Genomic DNA, 22855 nt, shown 5'->3' on the forward strand with positions numbered 1-22855 from the left:
CAAAGAATTCTGCTCTTTTGCCTGTAAAAAAAAACATACAATACCCCCCCCAACATTACAACCCACCACCCACATACCCCTAATCTAACCTAAACCCCCCTTAAATAAACCTAACACTAAGCCCCTGAAGATCTTCCTACCTTATTTTCACCACGCAGGGTTCACACTGATCGGAAGAGCCAATAGAATGCGAGCTCAATCTGATTGGCTGATCCAATCAGCCAATTGGATTGAACTTGAATCTGATTGGCTGATTCCATCAGCCAATCAGAATTTTCCTACCTTAATTCCGATTGGCTGATAGAATCCTATCAGCCAATCGGAATTCGAGGGACGCCATCTTGGATGACGTCCCTTAAAGGAACCTTCATTCTTCAGTTGGACGTTGGAAGAAGAGGATGGATCCGCGCTGGAGGTCTTCAAGATGGAGCCATCGTCATCGGATGAAGATAGAAGATGCCGCTTGGATCAAGATGGTTGCCAGTCCGGATCTCCTCTTCTTCCCGGATAGGATGAAGACTTTGGAGCCTCTTCTGGACCTCCTCAGCCGCCGCTTGATAGAAGACTTCAGCCGGATGATGGATCGCCAGCCCCCGCTTGGGCTTGGATGAAGACTTCGGAGGCTTGGATGAAGACTTCGGAGGACGGATCGGTGAACCCGGCGTGGTGAAGATAAGGTAGGAAGATCTTCAGGGGCTTAGTGTTAGGTTTATTTAAGGGGGGTTTGGGTTAGATTAGGGGTATGTGGGTGGTGGGTTGTAATGTTGGGGGGGGGTATTGTATGTTTTTTTTTACAGGCAAAAGAGCAGAATTCTTTGGGGCATGCCCTGCAAATGGCCCTTTTAAGGGCTGGTAAGGTAAAAGAGCTTTTCTATTTTAATTTTAGAATAGGGTAGGGCATTTTTTTATTTTGGGGGCTTTGTTATTTTATTAGGGGGCTTAGATTAGGTGTAATTAGTTTAAAATTGTTGTAATATTTTTCTAATGTTTGTAAATATTTTTTTATTTTTTGTAACTTAGTTCTTTTTTATTTTTTGTACTTTAGTTAGTTTATTTAATTGTATTTATTTGTAGGTATTGTATTTAATTAATTTATTGATAGTGTAGTGTTAGGTTTAATTGTAACTTAGGTTAGGATTTATTTTACAGGTAATTTTGTAATTATTTTAACTATTTTAGCTATTAAATAGTTATTAACTATTTAATAGCTATTGTACCTGGTTAAAATAAATACAAAGTTGCCTGTAAAATAAATATTAATCCTAAAATAGCTACAATGTAATTATTAGTTATGTTGTAGCTATATTAGGGTTTATTTTACAGGTAAGTATTTAGCTTTAAATAGGAATAATTTATTTAATAAGAGTTAATTTTTTTCGTTAGATTTAAATTATATTTAACTTAGGGGGGTGTTAGTGTTAGACTTAGCTTTAGGGGTTAATACATTTATTAGAGTAGCGGTGAGGTCCGGTCAGCAGATTAGGGGTTAATAATTGAAGTTAGGTGTCGGTGATGTTAGGAAGGGCAGATTAGGGGTTAATACTATTTATTATAGGGTTATTGAGGCGGGAGTGAGGCGGATTAGGGGTTAATAACTTTATTATAGTAGCGGTGAGGTCCGGTCGGCAGATTAGGGGTTGATTATTGTAGGTAGCTGGCGGGTGACGTTGTGGGGGGCAGATTAGGGGTTAATAAATATAATATAGGGGTCGCTGGTGTTAGGGGCAGCAGATTAGGGGTACATAGGGATAACGTAGGTTGCGGCGGTGTACGGAGCGGCAGATTAGGGGTTAATAATATAATGCAGGGGTCAGCGATAGCGGCGGCGGCAGAATAGGAGTTAATAAGTGTAAGGTTAGGGGTGTTTAGACTCGGGGTACATGTTAGGGTGTTAGGTGCAGACATAGGAAGTGTTTCCCCATAGGAAACAATGGGGCCCGCGTTAGGAGCTGAATGCTGCTTTTTTGCAGGTGTTAGGGTTTTTTTTCAGCTCAAACTGTCCCATTGTTTCCTATGGGGGAATCGTGCACGAGCACGTTTTTGAAGCTGGCCGCGTCCGTAAGCACCGCTGGTATTGAGAGCTGCAGTGGCGGTAAATATGCTATACGCTCCTTTTTTGGAGCCTAACGCAGCCCCTCAGAGAACTCTAAATACCAGCGGTATTTAAAAGGTGCGGCCAGAAAAAAGCATGCGTAGCTAACGCACCCCTTCTAATGCAAAACTCTAAATCTAGGCGTTAGGGTTTATTTTATAGGTAAGTATTTAGTTTTAAATAGGAATAATTTAGTTAATTAAAGTTATTTAATTTAGATTATTTAAAATTATATTTAAGTTAGGGGGGTGTTAGGGTTAGGGTTAGACTTAGGTTTAGGGGTGAATACATTTAATATAGTTGCAACAACATTGCAGATTAGGGGTTAATAAATGTAGGTAGGTGTCGGCGATGTTAGGGAAGGCAGATTAGGGGTTAATAAAATGTAACTAATGTTTGCGAGGCGGGAGTACAGCGGTTTAGGGGTTAATATATTTATTATAGTGGCGGCGATGTCCAGTCGGCAGATTAGGGGTTAAAAATGTTATTTAAGTGTTTGCGATGTGGGGGGGGGGGCTCGGTTTAGGGGTTAATAGGTAGTTTATGGGTGTTAGTGTACTTTTCATCACTTTAGTTAAGAGTTTTATGTTACGGCGTTAGCCCATAAAACTCTTAACTACTTACTTTTAAATGCTGTAGGAGTCTTGACAGGAGAGGTTGTACCGCTCACTTTTTCCAAGACTCGTAATACCGGCGTTAGGAAAATTCCATTGAAAAGATAGAATACGTAATTGACGTAAGTGGATTTGCAGTATGTTCGAGTCGCGAAAAAAAGTGAGCGGTACACCTGTACCTGCAGGACTCGTAATACCAGCGTTAGGAAAAAAGCAGAGTTGGGACCTCTCAACGCTGCTTTTTAAGGCTAACGCAAAACTCGTAATCTAGCCGAAAATATGTAAGCTCTATTTATTTAATTTGGGCAATGTTAGAGCACAATAGCACTCTTTTTATTGTGCTCCACTTGTTAAAGGAACAGGAAAACACAAAATGTTCTTTCATTATTTGGATACCACATAAATTTTTAAAACAACTTTCCAATTTACTTCCATTATCACATTTGCTTTGTTCTCTTGCTATCCTTTTCTGAAGGAACAGCATTGCACTACTGACAGCAAGATGAACACATCTAGTCATCCAATTACAAGAGACAAATGTGTGCAGGCAACATTTAGCAGCAGCTCCCACTAGTGTAGGATATGTGTGTTTTCTGTTTCAACAAGGGATACCAAGAGAACAAAGCACATTTGAAAATAGAAGTGAATTTAAAAGTGTCTTAAAATGACTTGCTCTATCTGAATCATGCAAGTTTAATTTTTGACTTTCCTATCCTTTTAATCTAGTCCTATATCTCTCTCTTGATCTTAACATAATTTAAAAAAAATCACATCTTAATTAGTTTTAAGAAGTTAATTGAAAAAAAATGCAGCAATCAGTAACACAGTGTTATGTCCCCGTTACATTTCTCAAAGAAAAATCAAGATATCACTCATTAGTCATAGAAGTATCTTTTTTCCGTTTGGTTTCTTTCATGAACTGGTCTGAAAGTCATAATTACTGGGACATACATTACACCATCACATAACTGACACGGAAAAGGAAAACACTCTTAATGTAATCAGACACTTATTTGGAAAGCCACTAACGGAAGTTAACATTTTTGGACAGAGATATTTTGGCATAAACAGTGCTAATGAATGTGTGCTAGGAAATATGTTTAACTTCAAAATTCATAGCCAGGAATGATTAGTGGTCTGTGTTTTGAAAACAGTGACAAATTATTTCTGACATCTTCCTTATCTGGGTGTCTATATAGAAAATACACACAAGCCTATTATTTATTATAACACATTTGAAATGATGAAATATGGAAAATAACTAAAAAAGAAACAGGTTGTGTGAATGTTACTAGGATTTACATGCATTATGCATAAGAATAGGGTTCATATTAGTTTGTTGGCAAATGGTATGATCTGTCAGCAGGGCAGCATATTCAGATCTATTAGTAGGAAGACTAGCCAGGAATAAACATGCATCATATTTTATTGGCTTTCTATAGGTAGAGTTGTTCTTTAAAGGGAAAATAAACCACAAATAAATGCAAGATTCAAGGTTAAATGTGTAAAGGTTTAGGGCCAGATTATGACTGGTGATCTATCGTTTGAAAGCAATATCAGGTATTCTTGTTCATTTGCACGAAAGTTAAACTGCGCTTGTATAACAAGTAGAAAGTGAATGCAAATGCGTGAGCTGTAGTTAACTGTTTTGCAAAACAAAAAGGTGTCACAAAACACATCAAAAATACATTATAAAGTACAGTTACATTTATAATAACGCCATCTAATAAAAATTATTTTAAAAAAATAAAATATTTCACCCAAAAGATAGATATATAGATATATATATATATATACACAGTATAATATATATACACAGTGTAAATATATATTTATATATACATACACAGAGTAATTTAAAGAAAAACAGACATATAATCCTTATTCATCCCATTTGTTTTGAGTGCGTTTAAAGGGATATTCCAGCCAAAATTGTAAACCACATGAGTGCATTTCGGTATTGAACAGAAGCAATTTTGTAATATACATGCATTAGCAAAAATGCTTCTAATAAAAGCTATAGCTGTTACAAAAGTGTATTTAAGTATGCACCGTGCACCAGCATTTTAAACACAGCACTTAATCAGAGAGCCTAAGGTGCTTGTACCATCTGTTAATGACTCCATTTGTTAATTGCTGACAGGATACAAGCCCCACTGATGATATGAGCAGCTGCAATATTTAAAATGTGGGTGCAGTAAAAATATCTAGCTATGCTTCGCATGAACGTAAAGAAAAAAATGTTACAACTAAAACAGTGATAACTTTTACTAGAAGCATTTTTGCCAATACATGTATATTGCAAATATGTTTCTATTCAAATATGTAATTCATCTATGTACATTTATATTTTGACTGGAATGTCCCTTTAAGGTGGATATCCAAAATAACTCCCTACTCTGTAGCAACAGCTCCCTCTTACCCCCTCCCCCCCTCCTATGTCTTTTTACTTGATCAATTATCTGCCATCTCAACTGACTAACAGAATGGTTAGCCTCCAAGAAATGGGAGGATACAGGGACATCTTTATTTCCACATCTAATATTGGATTTGTGTTCTCTTATGCGGTCACTTGTTGTCCTAATGGTCTCTCCAGGGTGAAAACTATCATAGTGGAGTAGATTATTCCTATCTGTGTCCTTGGTGTGGATATCACATACCAAATGATTTCCCTCTCTTACCATTTTAGTGTCTAGAAAAAACACTAATGTTTCCTGCAAAGTCAAAGTGAATGTATTGCTACTTGTAGCTTCATTTAGTTCTCTTAAAAATTTATGGAGTGAGTCAATGTTCCCCCCCCCCCCCCCCACCAAATGCCAAACACATCATCAATAAAACACCACCATGTAAATACAACTGATTCTCATGGACAAATTTCTTCAATATTTCCCATGAAGATGTTGGCATAAGAGAGGGGGCAACATTTGACCCCATTGCAGTCCCTTGTTTCTGAATATACCAGGTATCCTCAAATAAAAAATATTTGTTGAATAAAACCAATCTCAATAATTCCTCCGAAAATGCAATCTGTTAAGGATTATATTTACAGGTATTATACAGTGATTTTTTTAAGGCAGGCAATTCCACTTTCATGTCTGATAGATGTGTACAGTCCCTGTGCATCTAGAGTTAATAGAATATACTTCTCAGTTTCCAACTCTAACTGTTCTAATTTATTTATGAAATCACCTGTATCCTTTATGTGAGAGGATAAATCCTCAACATAGGGCTGAAATACCTTGTCTACGAATTTGGCTATATTGGAAAGAATGGATTCAGTGCTGGCTACAATCGGACGACCAGGTAGACAATGAATATCTTTATGCACTTTTGGAAGTGTGTAAAAAACAGGGGCAATTGGATATTCTACAACCAAGAAATCTTTCAATTCCTTATCAATCAAACCCATCTTTTCTGCTAATGCCAATGCACTTTTAATTTCTAATTGTATTTTGAATCTTGGGTCTCCATTAAGTACATTGTATATTTGAGTATCTTTTAACTGCCTTTAGCATTCTTTCAAATAATCTTCATGGTTTAAAATTACTGTAGCCCCGCCTTTATCCGCACTTTTTAACACAATCTGATTGCTTTTCATTTTAATTTATTTTTCTTTGATTCAAAATTATTGGAACGACTGGTCTATAATCAGCTAACTCAATTTCTCACAACAAACTCCTTACTTGATCCACTACAATCGGGTTTCCGCCCTAAACTCTTAACAGAAATCGCTCTTACTAAAGTAACAAATGACCTGTTATCAGCTAAAGCAAAAGGCCACTATTTCTTACTAATTCTTCTTGACCTGTCCACTGCTTTTGACACATTTGACCATCCTCTCCTCCTAAAAATACTACATTAATTTGGCATCTGAGACACAGCCCTCTCCTGGTTTTCCTCATATCTCTCAGTTTCCTTTAACAACATATCTTCTGATCCTATGACTTTCTCAGTTGGAGTACCGCAAGGCTCTGTCTTGGGTCCTTTGCTTTTCTCTCTCTATACATCTCCCTTAGAAAACTTATAGCCTTCTTTGGATTCCAGTACCACTTATATGCTGATACCCCAAAATCTATCTTTCCTCTCCTGATATCTCTCCCTCTTTACTCAACCAGATTTCCAACTGCCTCTCTGAAAATTTCCTCTTGGATGTCTTCACACTACCTCCAATTCAATCTGTCCAAAACTGAGCTACTTCTTATTCCCCCCTCTTTGAGACATCCAATACCTGACATTTCTCTGACGGTTGGAGACTCTATTCTCAACACCTCACCCCAGGTCCACTGTCTTGGGATCACACTTGACTCAGAATTCACATTCAACCCATATATACAAGCGCTTAACAAATCCTGCCATTTACAGCTATGCAACATTTCCAGAATTCGTCCCTTCCTTGTTCAAAAAACTTCAAAAATACTAATTAATTCCCTCATTTTTTAACGCATTGATTATTGCATTCTACTTCTAAATGGCCTTCCATAACACCACTTCTATGCTTCTGCTAGATTCATCCACCTAAGTTGCCAATCTATAACAGCTGCTCTGCCCTGCCAGCCTCTACACTGGCTCCCCATACACTCCAGAATACAATTTAAAGTATTATCCCTAACTTACAAAGCACTCAACAGTCTAACTTCCAACTATATTTCCTCTCTCATCTTGAAATATTCCCCATTCCATCCTCTTCAATCAACCTCTGACCTACGTCTCTCCACTCCTGTTATCTTTACGTCCCACTCCCATCTTCAAGACTTCTCATGTGCTGCTCCTGTCCTCTGGAACTCTCTACCATGCACCATAAAACTGTCTCCAACCTTGTATAGCTTCAGACGCTCCTTGAAAACCCACCTATTCATAGAGACTCACCATCTCTCCTCCATCTCTCATCCTAACCATAGTAATTCTTGAACTGCCTGACTCACTGCTGCAACTACAACCCATGTGACAAGGCTACCCCAACTTTATGTCTCTGCACCCTAAACCTGTAGTCTGTGAGCTCTCCGGAACAGGGCCCTCTTCCTCCTGTACTAGAATTGTTTCGTTTTGTTATGCTTTGTATTTTATCACAAATCCTTGTCATGTATATCCCTATCATTGTACCCAGCGCTACGGAATTTTGCGGTGCTAAAAAAATAAATGATAATAATAATAATATTAAAAGGAACCATGACCTTGTGACAGGACTTTCAAATTGAATTGTACCTTTGTGACCGCAAAGACAAAACGTATTCACAGCAGTGCAGATTTTCCAGCTACAGTTTAAAATCCTGGTTTATAAAGGTGTGATACCGTTTGAAAGCCCAGTCACAAACGTACGGTTCCTTTTGAACTCACGGTCACAAAGGTACGATCCCAATTGCACAACATTAATAGCGGCTACCAATATTGCAATGGAATGATTGCAGGTTTTACAGATAGATACATTATATTGTATCTAACAAGATCTGCAGCAAACTTGCGGAAATTAAATCATGGACATCAACATTGAGAAATGGTGTTTAGACCATCACTATAGTAAAGGGAACTGAAACCCAAATTTTTCTTAGAATTGGAAACATTTTTAAAATGATATGCTCTGCCTGAATTACAGGAGACATTATTTGTTTTTTTTTATATTTTTAATATGCCTGTTTTTATTTTCATACTTGCAATTTTTGGGATTGTATAGTACAGTATTCTCACCTTTAGAAAACAGGTTTCTCTTGGCAATTGTGTCTTCATGATCAGAAGTTAAGGGATATGAAACCCCCAAAAAAATTATTTTGTGATTTTGACAGAGTATACCATTTAAAAAAAGTTTCCAATTTACTTCTATTATCAAATTTGCTTCATTACCATGGTATTCTGTGTTTAAGAGATACCTAGGTAGGCATCTGGAGCACAACATGGCAGGAAATATTGCTGCGCTCTTGCTAATGGATAACATATCTTGTAAAACTGCTGACATTTAGTGCTCCAGAAATGGGCTGGCTCCTAAGCATATGTCCCTACTTTTCAATAAAAAGATACCAAGAGACAAAGAAAAATTGATAATAGAAGTAAATACAAAGGTAATAAAATCGCATGCTCTATCTAGATCACAAAAAAAGAATTCTAGGTTTCATATCTATTTAAGTAGTTGCTAATTTCAGTCTTGTTTGTTTAAAACCACAATCCTTATACAGAATAGAGAAAAGCGGCAAAGTGAAACCCTGTACTGTACATTGAGAGTGAGGTTTTGAAATTGTGGTCTGTACTGTTGTTGTTTTTAAATCTTGGTTTGTTCAGTGAGTTTTTTTAAATTGCTGTCTGTACAAAGATTTTTACATAGAAGATATGATAAGTTGCAGACACTTTCTTCAAATGAAGATTTATATCCTGCACCATTTCTTCTTGATTTAAGATGAATATCTCACCAAAATGAAAAGCAAGGTTTTCTTAATGAATTAAAATAAATAAATAAATAAAAAAAAAATCTTTAACATATTAAAAGTTTAAAAAGCAAGAAGGGACTTTTGGTGCTGGGGGGAGACATGAATATTACATAGAACCCAAACTTGGACACCTCCACAGGATCCCCCCTTTCTAATTCGAGACCCCTTAATGCAGTCCTTAAATGCATGGAAAGTTTGGGATTAGTAGACACATGGCGTATTTTACATCCCACCCAGAGGAATTACACGTTCTACTCTCATCAATGGTCGGTGTATACACGCATTGATCATCTCTATTTAGATAGGGGCATACCTGGCACAACTTAAAGAAGCAGACATCCTGCCCACAGTTTGGTCAGACCACTCTGCAGTTCTAATGCGGTTGGACTGGCCAAACAAGCCACATACACAATTCATATGGAGAATGGATGATTCCTTACTCCATTACCCATCCACAGTAGAACCCATCCGGAAGGCACTGATAGAAATATTCCAGATTAACCAAACACCCGGGGATGACTCCGGAATGTTTGTGGGGGGCACACAAAACAGTGATAGAGGGGAATGCATTAAACACTTGGCGTATAGGAGGAAATCTTACAATGCAGAAGTAAACAAACTAACATCTCAGATACACCGATTAGAACTACAACATAAAAATAGACCTACAGATCAGACACTATATGCTCTTCTAGCGAAAGCCAGGCAGGAACTGAATGCTATTTTAACAAAAGAATCTCAGAGAAAAGCACTCTCACTCAGGAAGGCATATTTTTAGAAAAATAATAGGACAGGACCTTTCCTAGCAAAATTACTAAAAGCTCAAACCCAGGCTTCCCAGATACATAAACTCCACACCTCTGATAATCGACCTATCTACGATAGTAAAGAAATAGCTAATCTCTTTGGCAATTTTTAAGCCAAGCTATATAACCTGGACTCTATCGTCTCTCAAGAACACTTAGATCATTTGAGAAACTATATCAAAAAGGCTGATCTCCCCAAACTAGACCAAACCCAAATAGATAAAATGGATAGCACCATATCGAAACTAGAGATTTTGAAAGCAATAAAGGAACTTCCCACTGGGAAAAGCCCAGGGCCAGATGGCTTCACGAACACCTACCTATAAGATGTTCAGACAACCTCTTCTCTTTGTTTCGCACACTTGATGAGGCAAAAAGCCTACCCGCAAATTTGTTACTAGCACATATAGCCGTGATACCGAAACCAGGCAAAACACCCACAGACCCAAGTAGTTATCGCCCAATTTCTCTCCTAAATACAGACATAAAAATACTAGGGAAGATATTGTCACGGAGGCTTAATGAAATCATACAAGATATAATACACACTGACCAGGTAGGTTTTGTTCCTAGGAGAGAGGCAAGGGACAACACCATCAGGGTGCTGACCCTGATGAATTATGCCAAGCAGAATAACATACCATCGATTCTTCTAGCGACTGATTCCGAAAAGGCGTTTGATTGCATAAATTGGGGATTTTTGAAAGAAACATTATTAGCGATAGGTTTAGGATCTACAACAATCACACGAATATTTAGCCTATGCACCCACCCTTCAGCCCAGATGAAAGCAAATGGGGTGTTGTCTGACATGTTCAAAATCAATAATGGGACAAGACAGGGGTGTCCGCTCTCTCCTACCCCTATTTATATTAATGATGGAAGTGTTCGCAGCCCGAGTTAGAGCAAATCCAAATATACAAGGAATAAAAATAGGTCCTCATGATTTTAAAATTGCCCTATATGCGGACGACGTCCTTTTCACAATGACTGCCCCTTTACAATTGATTCCAGCTACCATGGCTGAAATTACTGAATTTGGCCGTTACTCAAACTTCAAGATAAATTTACAGAAATCAGAAATTCTTAACATTTCCTTACCTCAATCAGCATTCAGGAGCTTGTCCACCATTTGCCCTCTTAAGCTACAAACCAAAACGCTGAGATACTTAGGTATTCAATTATCCCCAGATAAAAAAGCTCTATTTGACAGTAATTATGTTCCCCTACTACATGGAATATTACGGGACTTGCAAAATTGGGCGACCAAAACCCATTTCCTGGTGGGGGAGGATTCAGAGTATCAAAATGACCACTCTCCCAAGAATATTATATATCTTACAGACGCTCCCTATGACCCTCCCAGGATGGTATTTAACTAGATTGCAAAAACAAATCAACACATTCATTTGGGGGGTAAGTAAGCCCAGGATAAATAAGGAAACTATGTATAGAACTTTAACAAGCGGAGGCCTAGGGGTTCCCTGTATTTCAGTATACCTAGAAACGGTGACATTACAGAGGGTGTTAGACTGGCATGGAGCAAGAGAATCGAAAGCATGGGTGGCAATGGACTCTCATATCTTGCAAGTCCCTAGGGTGGGAACCCTATGTTGGACTCTGAAACACTTAAGACCCCCACAATGCCTGAATCTAGAGATACATTGGCAGATATTTGACTCTTGGGATAAGATAATTGCAACAAAACCAAACATCACAGGGACTAGATCACCTTTGTTTCCTACCCCCACCAATGCTGAATTAATAGGGGGACTGGATAGTGGACAGCAACGTTTGACGGAATGGGGGTACACAACACCACTTATAGACTTTATTTCTAACCGGAAACTTAAACCAAGGGAGGGAATAAAAGATATTGCAAATGGTAACTACACAAAATGGCTTAAATACCACCAGCTGGCTCACTTCCATTCACACATCTCCATACAGGACAGACTACCTAAGAGACTTGACAGCCTTTGAGCAATTGTGCATCAGAAATGAGATAACACACCACACTCTCTGTCACTCTCAAGAAAAATGTTGCAGGACACACCAGACCACCCAGCTTCCCACTTACACTGCAAGATGGCACAATGACTTGGGTCTAGAGTTAGAAATAGAGGACTGGGTAAAGATTTTTAAAATACTAATAAATCCTCTACAGCCCCACAAATGATAGAGCTTAACTTCAAGGTCCTGATGCACTGGTATCTTACCCCGGTGAGGCTGAGCTCGATATACCCCAGGCGCGAATGATAGATGCTGGAGAGGTTGTGGGCAAAGAGGAGACTATTTGCATATGTGGTGGGGATATGACAGAGTTAAATCATTGAGGGAGGGTATAGAGGCACATTTTAAAAGAATACTGTCAGACAGTTTCAGATTGACCCATAAAATAGCTCTACTCAATGACATTATCACTTGAAAACTGAGGCTTACACTATTGCAAGTGGGGCTAAACGGAGCTAAAGCCCTAATTGCACATAAATGGAAAATCACAAGATATACCTTTCCATACTTGTTTGGAAATTAAAAGTCTCAAACTTAATGTCCCTGGAGGAATATGGATATCTAAAGAGACAAAAACTAAACACCATAGCTGACATCCGCTTCATATGGGAGGAATCATTACTGACACAAAGGAGAAATTTAGTATAATAGGTAAAGTCCTGGAGGTCCCGACCTGCTCATTCTAGTTCTCTTTTGAGGTATTGATTAGTATTACAAGTATAGGTTGTTTTGAAACCTTATGGACAATTTTTGACATTTAGGGTTGATGTGAATTGAAGAATGTGGATTTAGAGATAAATAGCTTTGCACTAGCGAGCACAAGACATTGCATGGCATTATTGTTAAACTCATCTGTAATAATCAGAGGTACACAGACAATAAGAGAATTGTATAATGTTGGTATAACTGTTTTAAACTGTTTCGATTGTTCTTGGTCTGTAATATTATATGCTTTTCAATAAATAGATAAAACAAAAAAAAAAAGTTTAAAAAGCAAAATTGCTCAAACATTGCAAAACCCAAACATGGACTGTTGTGTGTCATTGTGGGAAAATGGAATGTGAGTAAACAATGAAAGATTGTGATCACTTTGGGCTAGATTACAAGTGACGTGCTAGCAATAGCACATGCAATAACCAATATCGCTGTACCACGCTATCATTACCACGCAACTTTCCTATTACAAGTCCATAGAAAAGCTCGCTAACCAGAGAAGGGTTTAGCGCAGGCCGACTTTCAATGGATATTGCGAAATGGAGATTGATCCGCCCTAGTTATCAAAGCATCAAGATCGGCAAATGTTGAAATTTGTGGCGTAAAATACGATCCCGCAATCTCAATCCGACGCAGATCGATGCAAGTTGAAAACAGTGGTATTCAAGAGTAATTCTGCTCATTCGCCCTCCTAATCGACACTATTTGAAACGCTCACTGAGTTATAAAAAATTCTACATTTACGCTCGCGTCTTTTCTTACTCAGTTTTCAATCTAGTTTTCAATCCGCCACCCTTGAGGTCGCGAATGCCATAGAACTCAATGGGAGTCTGAAAACACAGAAAGCTTATGTTTGATGCTGCTAGAGAATGAAGTATATTACATAATAAAAGTAAATTAGAAACTCTTTCAACACTTTTGATTGGAATATGCATAATCACTTGATTTATGACATCAGCCAATCTGATTCAAATACACATTATAAACTATCACTAACGAATCAAATTGCTTGATACTTGTGTCTTTGATCACTCATCAGAACTTGTAAGTGCCATTTGTTACATTGCGTATTATACTTTGAAAGTATGTATATGTGAAATTAGTATTAAAGATAAGCATTGATGCTGACATTAGGACACACAGTGTAATATTTTAGACAAGGATTTTAAAATTCGAATTGATGTTTGATTCTATATAATCTTAAGATGAATGCTCAAAAGGATAGCCCACCTAACTTTAAACTGTCATGATTCAGATACAGCAGAAATTAAAATCACCTCTTTACTGGCATGCTATTTTCAGTGTATTTCTTCCTTCTCTTGAATTTCTTTTTCAGTAAGAAATGTCATCTTATATGCCAGCCAATTTTATAACACCTGTGTAGGAGTGGTTTTTAAAAATAGATTGCAATCAGGAGGGGTTAGACAGGTGCAGAGAGAAAACTGGCCCAGCTCTTAAAGGGACAGGAAACTCCAAAATATTGTTTCATGATTTGGATAGAAAATACAATTTTAAAACTTTCAAATTTACTTCTATTATTAAATTTGCTTCATTCTCTTGTTATCCTTTGCTGAAGGAACAGCATTGCACTACTGGCAGCTAGCTGAACACATCTATTTAACTAATCACAAGAGACAAATGTGTGCAGGCACCATATAGCTGCTAGCTCCCACTACTGTAGGATATGTGCGTATTCTTTTCCAACAAGGGATACCAAGAGAACAAAGCACATTTGAAAATAGAAGTGCATACATGTTTTAAAATGACATGCTCTATCTGAATCATGCAACTTAAATATTTACTTTCCAATCCCATTAAAATTTTCATTGATTTGCAAATAAATACATATGATACTCTGATTACATGTTATATTCACAATATTCCTGCTCAGAATAATAATACATTTACAATAATATCATATAGTGGTATAAATAAACACAGAGATATGACAGACAACATTGTTTAGAACAAAAAAGGAACTTAGGGACATGTAAATATGTTTGTAAAAGATTTCTGACATAAACACACATATATATATATATATATATATATATATATATATATATATATATATATATATATATATATATATATATATATATATATATATGTATATATATATATATATATATATATATATATATATATATGTACAAATTCTAGCATTAATAATAATTTAAAAAATAGTTTTAAAAAAATAAATAAAAAATATGACTTCTAGAAATCCAAATACACATTAATTTAAGTACCATATAACAAATCAGTATAAAAATAACTTTCTATGAGATATTGTTTGCTGAGATATAAATCAATATATTTCTTGGACATTAACAGATGAAAAATAGATTAGCTTTAGAGAAGTGTGCTTGCTCGTGGACAGTAATGAAATGGTATAAATAAATTAAATAAACCCGAATAACCGCGACATCCATGACTGTTAGTTAACACCAGTCCGTTGCTCTTCGCACAGTACTTGACGCGCGTGTTTTTGACGGATTTTTTGATAAATAAGGAGATCGTATTCAGATCTGTGGCAGCAATGTCTCGCGAACGTATTGACACTGTGGAATGCAACATAGTTGATGCTTTGATAAATAGGCCCCTAAGGGTAAAAAAAAAGTTGCACAACTAGTCCATGAGCTAGTGACGTATGGGATATACATTCCTACCAGGCCCCTAAGGGTCAAAAAAAAGTTGCACAACTAGTCCATGAGCTAGTGACGTATGGGATATACATTCCTACCAGGCCCCTAAGGGTCAAAAAAAAGTTGCACAACTAGTCCATGAGCTAGTGACGTATGGGATATACATTCCTACCAGGAGGGGCAAAGTTTCCCAAACCTTAAAAATGCCTATAAATACACCCTTCACCACACCCACAATTCAGTTTAACGAATAGCCAAGAAGTGGGGTGATAAGAAAGGAGCGAAAGCATCAAAATAAGGAATTGGAATAATTGTGCTTTATACAAAAAAATCATAACCACCACAAAAAGGGTGGGCCTCATGGACTCTTGCTAATATGAAAGAAATTAATTTATCAGGTAAGTTCTTACATAAATTATGTTTTCTTTCATGTAATTAGCAAGAGTCCATGAGCTAGTGACGTATGGGATAGCAGATACCCAAGATGTGGAACTTCCACGCAAGAGTCACTAGAGAGGGAGGGATAAAATAAAGACAGCCAATTCCGCTGAAAAATTAATCCACTACCCAAATCAAAAGTTTAAATTTTTATAATGAAAAAAACTGAAGTTATAAGCAGAAGAATCAAACTGAAATAGCTGCCTGAAGTACTATTCTACCAAAAACTGCTTCTGAAGAAGAGAAAACATCAAAATGGTAGAATTTAGTAAAAGTATGCAAAGAAGACCAAGTCGTTGCTTTGCAAATCTGATCAACAGAAGCTTCATTCTTAAAAGTCCAGGAAGTAGAAACTGACCTAGTAGAATGAGCCGTAATCCTCTGAGGCGGGGATAAACACGACTCCAAATAAGCAAGATGAATCAAAAAACTTTAACCAAGAAGCCAAAGAAATGGCAGAAGCCTTCTGACCTTTCCTAAAACCATAAAAGATAACAAATAGACTAAAAGTCTTTCTGAAATCTGAATAGCTTCAAAATAATTTCAAAACTCTTACCACATCCAAAGAATGTAAGAAGAAACTCTCAAAAGAATTCTTAGTATTAGGACACAAGGAAAGGACAATAATTCCTCTACTAATGTTGTTAAAATTCACAAATTTAGGTAAAAATTGAAAAGAATACAGCAAAACCACCTTATCCTGATGAAAAATCAGAAAAAGGAGACTCACAAGAAAGAGCAGATAATTCAAAAACTGTTCTAGCTGAAGAAATGTCTAAAGGAACAATACTTTCCATGAAAGTAATTAAATGTCCAAAGAAAGCATATGCTCAAACGGAAGAGCCTGTAAAGCTCTCAGAACCAAATTAAGACTCCAAGGAGGAGAAATTGGCTTAAATGACAGACTTGATACGAACCAAAGCCTGAACAAAACAATGAATAACAGAAAGATTAGCACATTTTTCTATGAAAACAGCACAGAAAAAGCAGAGATTTGTCCTTGCAAGGAACTTGCAGACAAAAACCTTTATCTAAACCATCCTGAAGAAAACTATAAAATCCTAGGAATTCTAAAAGAATGCCAAGAGAATTTATGAAAAGAGCATCAAGAGATTTAAATCTTTCAAACTCGATAATAAATCTTACTAGACACAGATTTACGAGCCTGCAACATAGTATTAATCACTGAGTCAAAGAACTTCTATGACTAAGTACTAAGCGTTAAAACTCCATACCATCAAATTGATAATTTGAGTTCCTGATGGAAAAAATGAATGTTAAGATATAAGGTCTGGCCTTAATGGAAGTGACCAAGATTGGCAACTGGACATCCGAACAAGAACCATATACCAAAACCTGTGTGGCCATATTGGAGCCACCAGCAACACAAAAGATTGCTCCCTGTTGATTTTGAAAATCACTCTAAAAAGAAGAACCAGAGGCGAAAAAAAATAGGCAGATTGATAACTCCAAGGAATTGTCAATGCATACACTGCTTCCGCCAGAGGATCCCGGACCTGAATAGGCCCCTGGGAAGTTCCTTGTTTAAATGAGATGCCATCAGATCTGTTTCTGGAAGCCCACACATCTGAACAATTTGAAAAAACACATCTAGATAAAGACCATTCTCCCGGATGTAAAACTTGATTGACAGAGATAATCCATTTCCCAATTGTTTATACCTGGGAAATGGACCGCAGAAATTAGACAGGAGCTGGATTTAGTCTAAGCAAGTATCCGAGATACTTCTTTCACAGCCTAAGAACTGAGAGTCCCACCCTGATGATTGACATACGCCACAGTTGTGACATTGTCTGTCTGAAAAACAATAAACGTCTCTTTCTTCAAAAAGAAGCCAAAACTGAAGAACTCTGAAAAATGCACGGAGTTCCAAAATATCGATTGGTAATCTCGCCTCCTGAGACTTCCAAACCCCTAGTGCTGACAGAGATCCCCAGACAGCCTTCCAACCTAAAAGACTCGCATCTGTAGTGATCATGGTCCAGGTTGAATGAACCGAAGAGACCCGTAGAATTATATGATGGTGATCTAACCACCAAATCAAAGATAGTTAAACATTGGGATTCAAGGATATAAAAAGTGATATCCTAGAATCCCTGCACCATTAATTCAGTATAAAAAAACTGGAAAGGTTTCTTATGAAAATGAGCAAAGAGAATCGAATCCAATGCTGCAGCCATAATACCAAAAACTTCCATGCATATAGCAACTGAAGGAAATAATAGAGACTGAAGGTTCCGACAAACGGAACCCAATAAAATTGTCACAATCTATCTGGAAACCTAAAAAAGGTGACCCTTGTCTAAGGAATCAAAGAGCTTTTGATAAAAAGATCCTCTAACCATGTCTTGAAGAAACAACAAAAGTTGAATCGTATGAGATTCTGCAGAACGAAAAGACTGAGCCAGTACCACGAGACCGTCCAAATAAGGAAACACTGAGAACCTTGAAAAGATTCTTAGAGCTGTCGCTAGACCAGAAGAAAAAGCAACAAATTGGTAATGCTTGTCAACAAAAAGAGAATCTCAGAAAATGAAAATAATCTGAATGAAAACAGAAAATGAAGATATGCATCTATTGTATCTATTGTGAACAAATAATGCCATTACTGACCAAAAAAGGCAGAATAGACCATATAAACTCCATTCTAAAAGATGGTATACTTATATGACAATTCAAAAAGATTTTCTATCTTTGAAATAATAAATAGTTTTGAATAAAACCCCCAAATCCTGTTCCTAAAAAGGAACTGGTATAAATACCCCAGAAAACTCCAGGTCTGAGCAGCGCCTTGAGACCCAACGGGTGACCAGCCGCGCTTCACAAGTACCCAATACATACAGGACTGAAACACACTTCAGGAAAGTGTGAGCCTTACTGGAATAGCTGGAATATGTTAGAGAGAGAAAAAATACTTCTCACAGACGGTTTTACTCTGAATCCTATTCTGTATTCAAATCTAAGAAGTTTGGACCGAATTGAACCAAACAAATTTATTAAAAAAAGTCTTAACATGCCCCTTACCAGCTAAGCTGGAATAAGAACTGCACCTAAATGCAAATTTGGGGAGCTAACTTTGCTTTTTAAAATGGCTTAAATAGAATGAAGAAAACTTCCAATTATAAACATGTTACTTGGGGAAGAATTTAGAATTCCGTTCCTTAGTAAGACAAAAAGCTTAAAATTTAGCCTTAGAACTCAATCTTGCAGCCCAGAGTAACAGTTGAAGAATTTAATCCAATTGTGAACCAAATAATTGATTAACTTGGAAAAAAAGAAATATGGAATTTAGAAATCAAATTAGCATTCCAAGATTGAAATCAAAAAGTTCTTCTAGCTAAAATAGCTAAAGACATAGATTAAACCTCATTTGCGAAAATATCAAAAAAATGACGACACAAATGAAATTATTAGCATGTTGATCAACTTAACAATGCTAAACAAAGCATAATCCGATACTTGTTGCACTAAAGTATCCAACCAGAAAACTGAAGCAGTTGCAACATCAGCCAAATAAATTACAGGTCTAAGAAAAGTTCCTGAAAATAAATAATTTTCCTTAAATTAGATATAAGTTTCCCAAGGAAAAAAATAAAATACTATCTGCTATAGGAATAGTAGTATGTTAGCAAGAGTAGAGATAGTCCCATTAACTTGGAGGATCTTCCTCAAATTCCCGGCCTATTCCATTCCCTAGTATCAGGAACTGGAAAAAAACCTCTGAAGAAACCACAGAAGGTTAATAAGCAGAATTTAAATGTTAGCTAGTCTTACACAAAAAGACTAGTTACTTCAATATCCAAAAAAATCAACAATTTTTCAACAAAAAACAAATGTATTCTATTTAAAAATAAAAAAGTAGATTTGTTAGTGTCAATATCTGATGAAGAATATGCTGAATGAGAAAATACACCATCAGAGAAGGATAATTCAGTATGTTGTTGGTCATTTGAAACTTCATCAACTAAATGAGAAGTTTAAAAAAGACCTAAAAATGTTTATTAGAAGGCGGGATAGCAGACAAAGCCTTTATACTAGAATCAGAAAAATATTCTTAGAAATTCCTAAATATATCTTGTACATAAGATGTAAAATGAATAGCAATAGATAATGCATAAATACTAATGGACTCTGCATGTAAAAGTTTATCATAAAAACTTATTAGAAACATAGCTAAATATAAACATTCATAACATTAAAATAAATGAACTTAGCTTTGGTAGGACTGATATCAGTCATCAGGAATCCCTCAGTATTTTCTGATTCAGGAACAGCTTTTAAAATATCTTGCAATATGTAATAGAAAAAAACAACATATAAAGCAAAATTATCAAATTCCTTAAATGACAGTTTCAGGAATGGGAAAAAATGCAAAACAAACAAGCCTCTAGCAACCAGAAGCAACAAAAAAGTGAGCAGTGGCGTCACTAGGGGGGGGCGGGGGGGGGCGGGCCGCACCCGGGTGACACCCTCCAGGGGGTGACACCAAAAAAAAAATTTTTTTTTTTTTTTTTTTTTTTTTTTTTTAAATTTTATTGAAATTCAAAGAAATACATGTTGAGATGCATAGATTTTTTTTTTTTTATTAGAGGGGCTGGCATTTGTGAACATTGGTGGGACTGGGGAAGTTGTAGACACACAATTTTTTTGCCCCTTGAGCCAGTGCTGCAATTTCAACAAATAGTTTTCCCGGCTGATTTTGCTTGTTTGTACTTTGCTTCTCCCCTGCCCAATTTTGCTATGAATGTTGTGGGCATGCCGTGGGGCTTGCAAAGTTGCGCTGCTAGCCTAAACCTGCCTGCCTATCTGTGCCAACTGCTCAGTGACATGTGGAGCAGTGGAGTCACTCGCTGCTGTGCTGTCTCTCTAAATGGGAACTGGCAAATCATGAGGGGATGTCTGCACCTGACCGCAATGACTGTTTGACACCGTCTTTAAAGTGAAGAAGCCACGTATGATGCCCACCAGACCGTTACGGTTACGGCACACTAAGTGCACACTGAACAGGTAGGAGGGCGGGTGGGGGTCTGGGGGTGGGCAGAGTGCAGAGGTGATTGGCCATAAGAAGCGGTAGGCACGCGGCCCGGGCTGTGCACTGACAGATTTGGAACAGAGTCAGAGAGCAGAATTTTCATAGTTTGCGCCTAAACCTTTTCTTTAGTGATTTATTTTTAGAGTGCTCTGTTTATCTTTCATTTGATGCTCTGCTGAGCCAGGGAGCAGCTCTAGGCATGCGCTTTATAATTAATGCAGTGCAGTTTACATATTTTTTAAGTGTGTGTCTGAGTTTTTGTGTGTGTGTGTGTGTCTCAGTGTTTTTGTGTGTGTGTCTGAGTGTGTTTCCGAGTGTTTGTGTGTGCATCTGAGTATGTTTTTAAGTGTGTCTGAGTGTTTGTATGTGTGCGTGCCTGTGTTTTTGTGTGTGCCTGCTTTCTGGGGGGGGGGGGGTGACACCATAACTTACCGCACCGGGTGACACCAACCCTAGTGACGCCACTGAAAGTGAGACTGAAATAATGTGAAAAAAATGGCGCCAAGTATGACGCCCACATTTTTTGGCACCAAGTAAGACGCCCACATTATTTGGCGCCAAGTATAACGCCCATATTTTTTGGCGCCAAAAATAACGCCCACATTTTTTGGCGCAAAAAAACATCTGTAACACACATGCGTCAAAAAATGACTCAACCATGTGTAAACTTCCGGCGTCAACTATGGCGCCGGAAATGACGAAATTTTGCGGCAAAAAAGTTTGCGCCAAGAATAACGCAATGAATTGAAGCATTTTCTGCCCCCGCGAGCCTAACAGCCCGCAAGGAAAAAAGTCAATTTGAAAATTTTTGAAGGTAAGAAAAAATATTTATTCATATGCATTTCCCAAAATAATGAAACTGACAGTCTGAAAGAAGGAATACTGATTAACCTGAATCATGGCAAATATAAGTTTAAAACATATATTTAGAACTTTACATATAAAGTGCCCAACCATAGCTTTGAGTGTCATAAATAGAAATAAGATTTTACTTACCCCAAGACACTCATCTACATATAGTAGATAGCCAAACCAGTACTGAAACGAGAATCAGTAGAGGTAATGGTATATAAGAGTATATCGTTGATCTGAAAGGGAGGTAGGAGAAGAAATCTCTGCGACCGATAACAGAGAACCTATGAAATAGATCCCCTAGAGGAAGACCATTGTATTCAAATAGGCCAATACTCTCTTCACATCCCTCTGACATTCACTGCACTCTGAGAGGAAAACCGGGCTTCAGCCTGCTGCGAAGCACATATCAACATAGAATCTAGCACAAACTTACTTCACCACCTCCATGGGAGGCAAAGTTTGTAAAACTGAATTGTGGGTGTGGTGAGGGGTGTATTTATAGGCATTTTTAAGGTTTGGGAAACTTTGCCCCTCCTGGTAGGAATGTATATCCCATACGTCACTAGCTCATGGACTCTTGCTAATTAAATGAAAGAAAGTGTGTTTTTTTCCATTTTTTCCTCATATTTTATATGTTTTATATAGTAAGTTATAAGATATGATGAAAATAATGGTATCTCTAGAAAGTCCATTTAATGGCGAGAAAAACGGTATATAATATGTGTGGGTACAGTAAATGAGTAAGAGGAAAATTACAGCTAAACACAAACACCGCAGAAATGTAAAAATAGCCCTGGTCCTTAAGGACACGGCCATTTTTCAATTTCTTTCCCTTAAGGACCAGGGCTATTTTTACATTTCTGCGGTGTTTGTGTTTAGCTGTAATTTTCCTCTTACTCGTTTACTGTACCCACACATATTATATACCGTTTTTCTCGCCACTAAATGGACTTTCTAAAGATACCATTATTTTCATCATATCTTATAATATTTTTAATAGTAAATTATAAGATATGATGAAAATAATGGAAAAAAACACACTTTTTCTAACTTTGACCCCCAAAATCTGTTACACATCTACAACCACCAAAAAACAACCATGCTAAATAGTTTCTAAAATTTGTCCTGAGTTTAGAAATACCCAATGTTTATATCTTCTTTGCTTTTTTTGCAAGTTATAGGGCCATAAATACAAGTAGCACTTTGCTATTT

The sequence above is a fragment of the Bombina bombina genome, chromosome 1, assembly GCF_027579735.1.
Source record: "Bombina bombina isolate aBomBom1 chromosome 1, aBomBom1.pri, whole genome shotgun sequence".
NCBI lineage: Eukaryota > Metazoa > Chordata > Amphibia > Anura > Bombinatoridae > Bombina > Bombina bombina.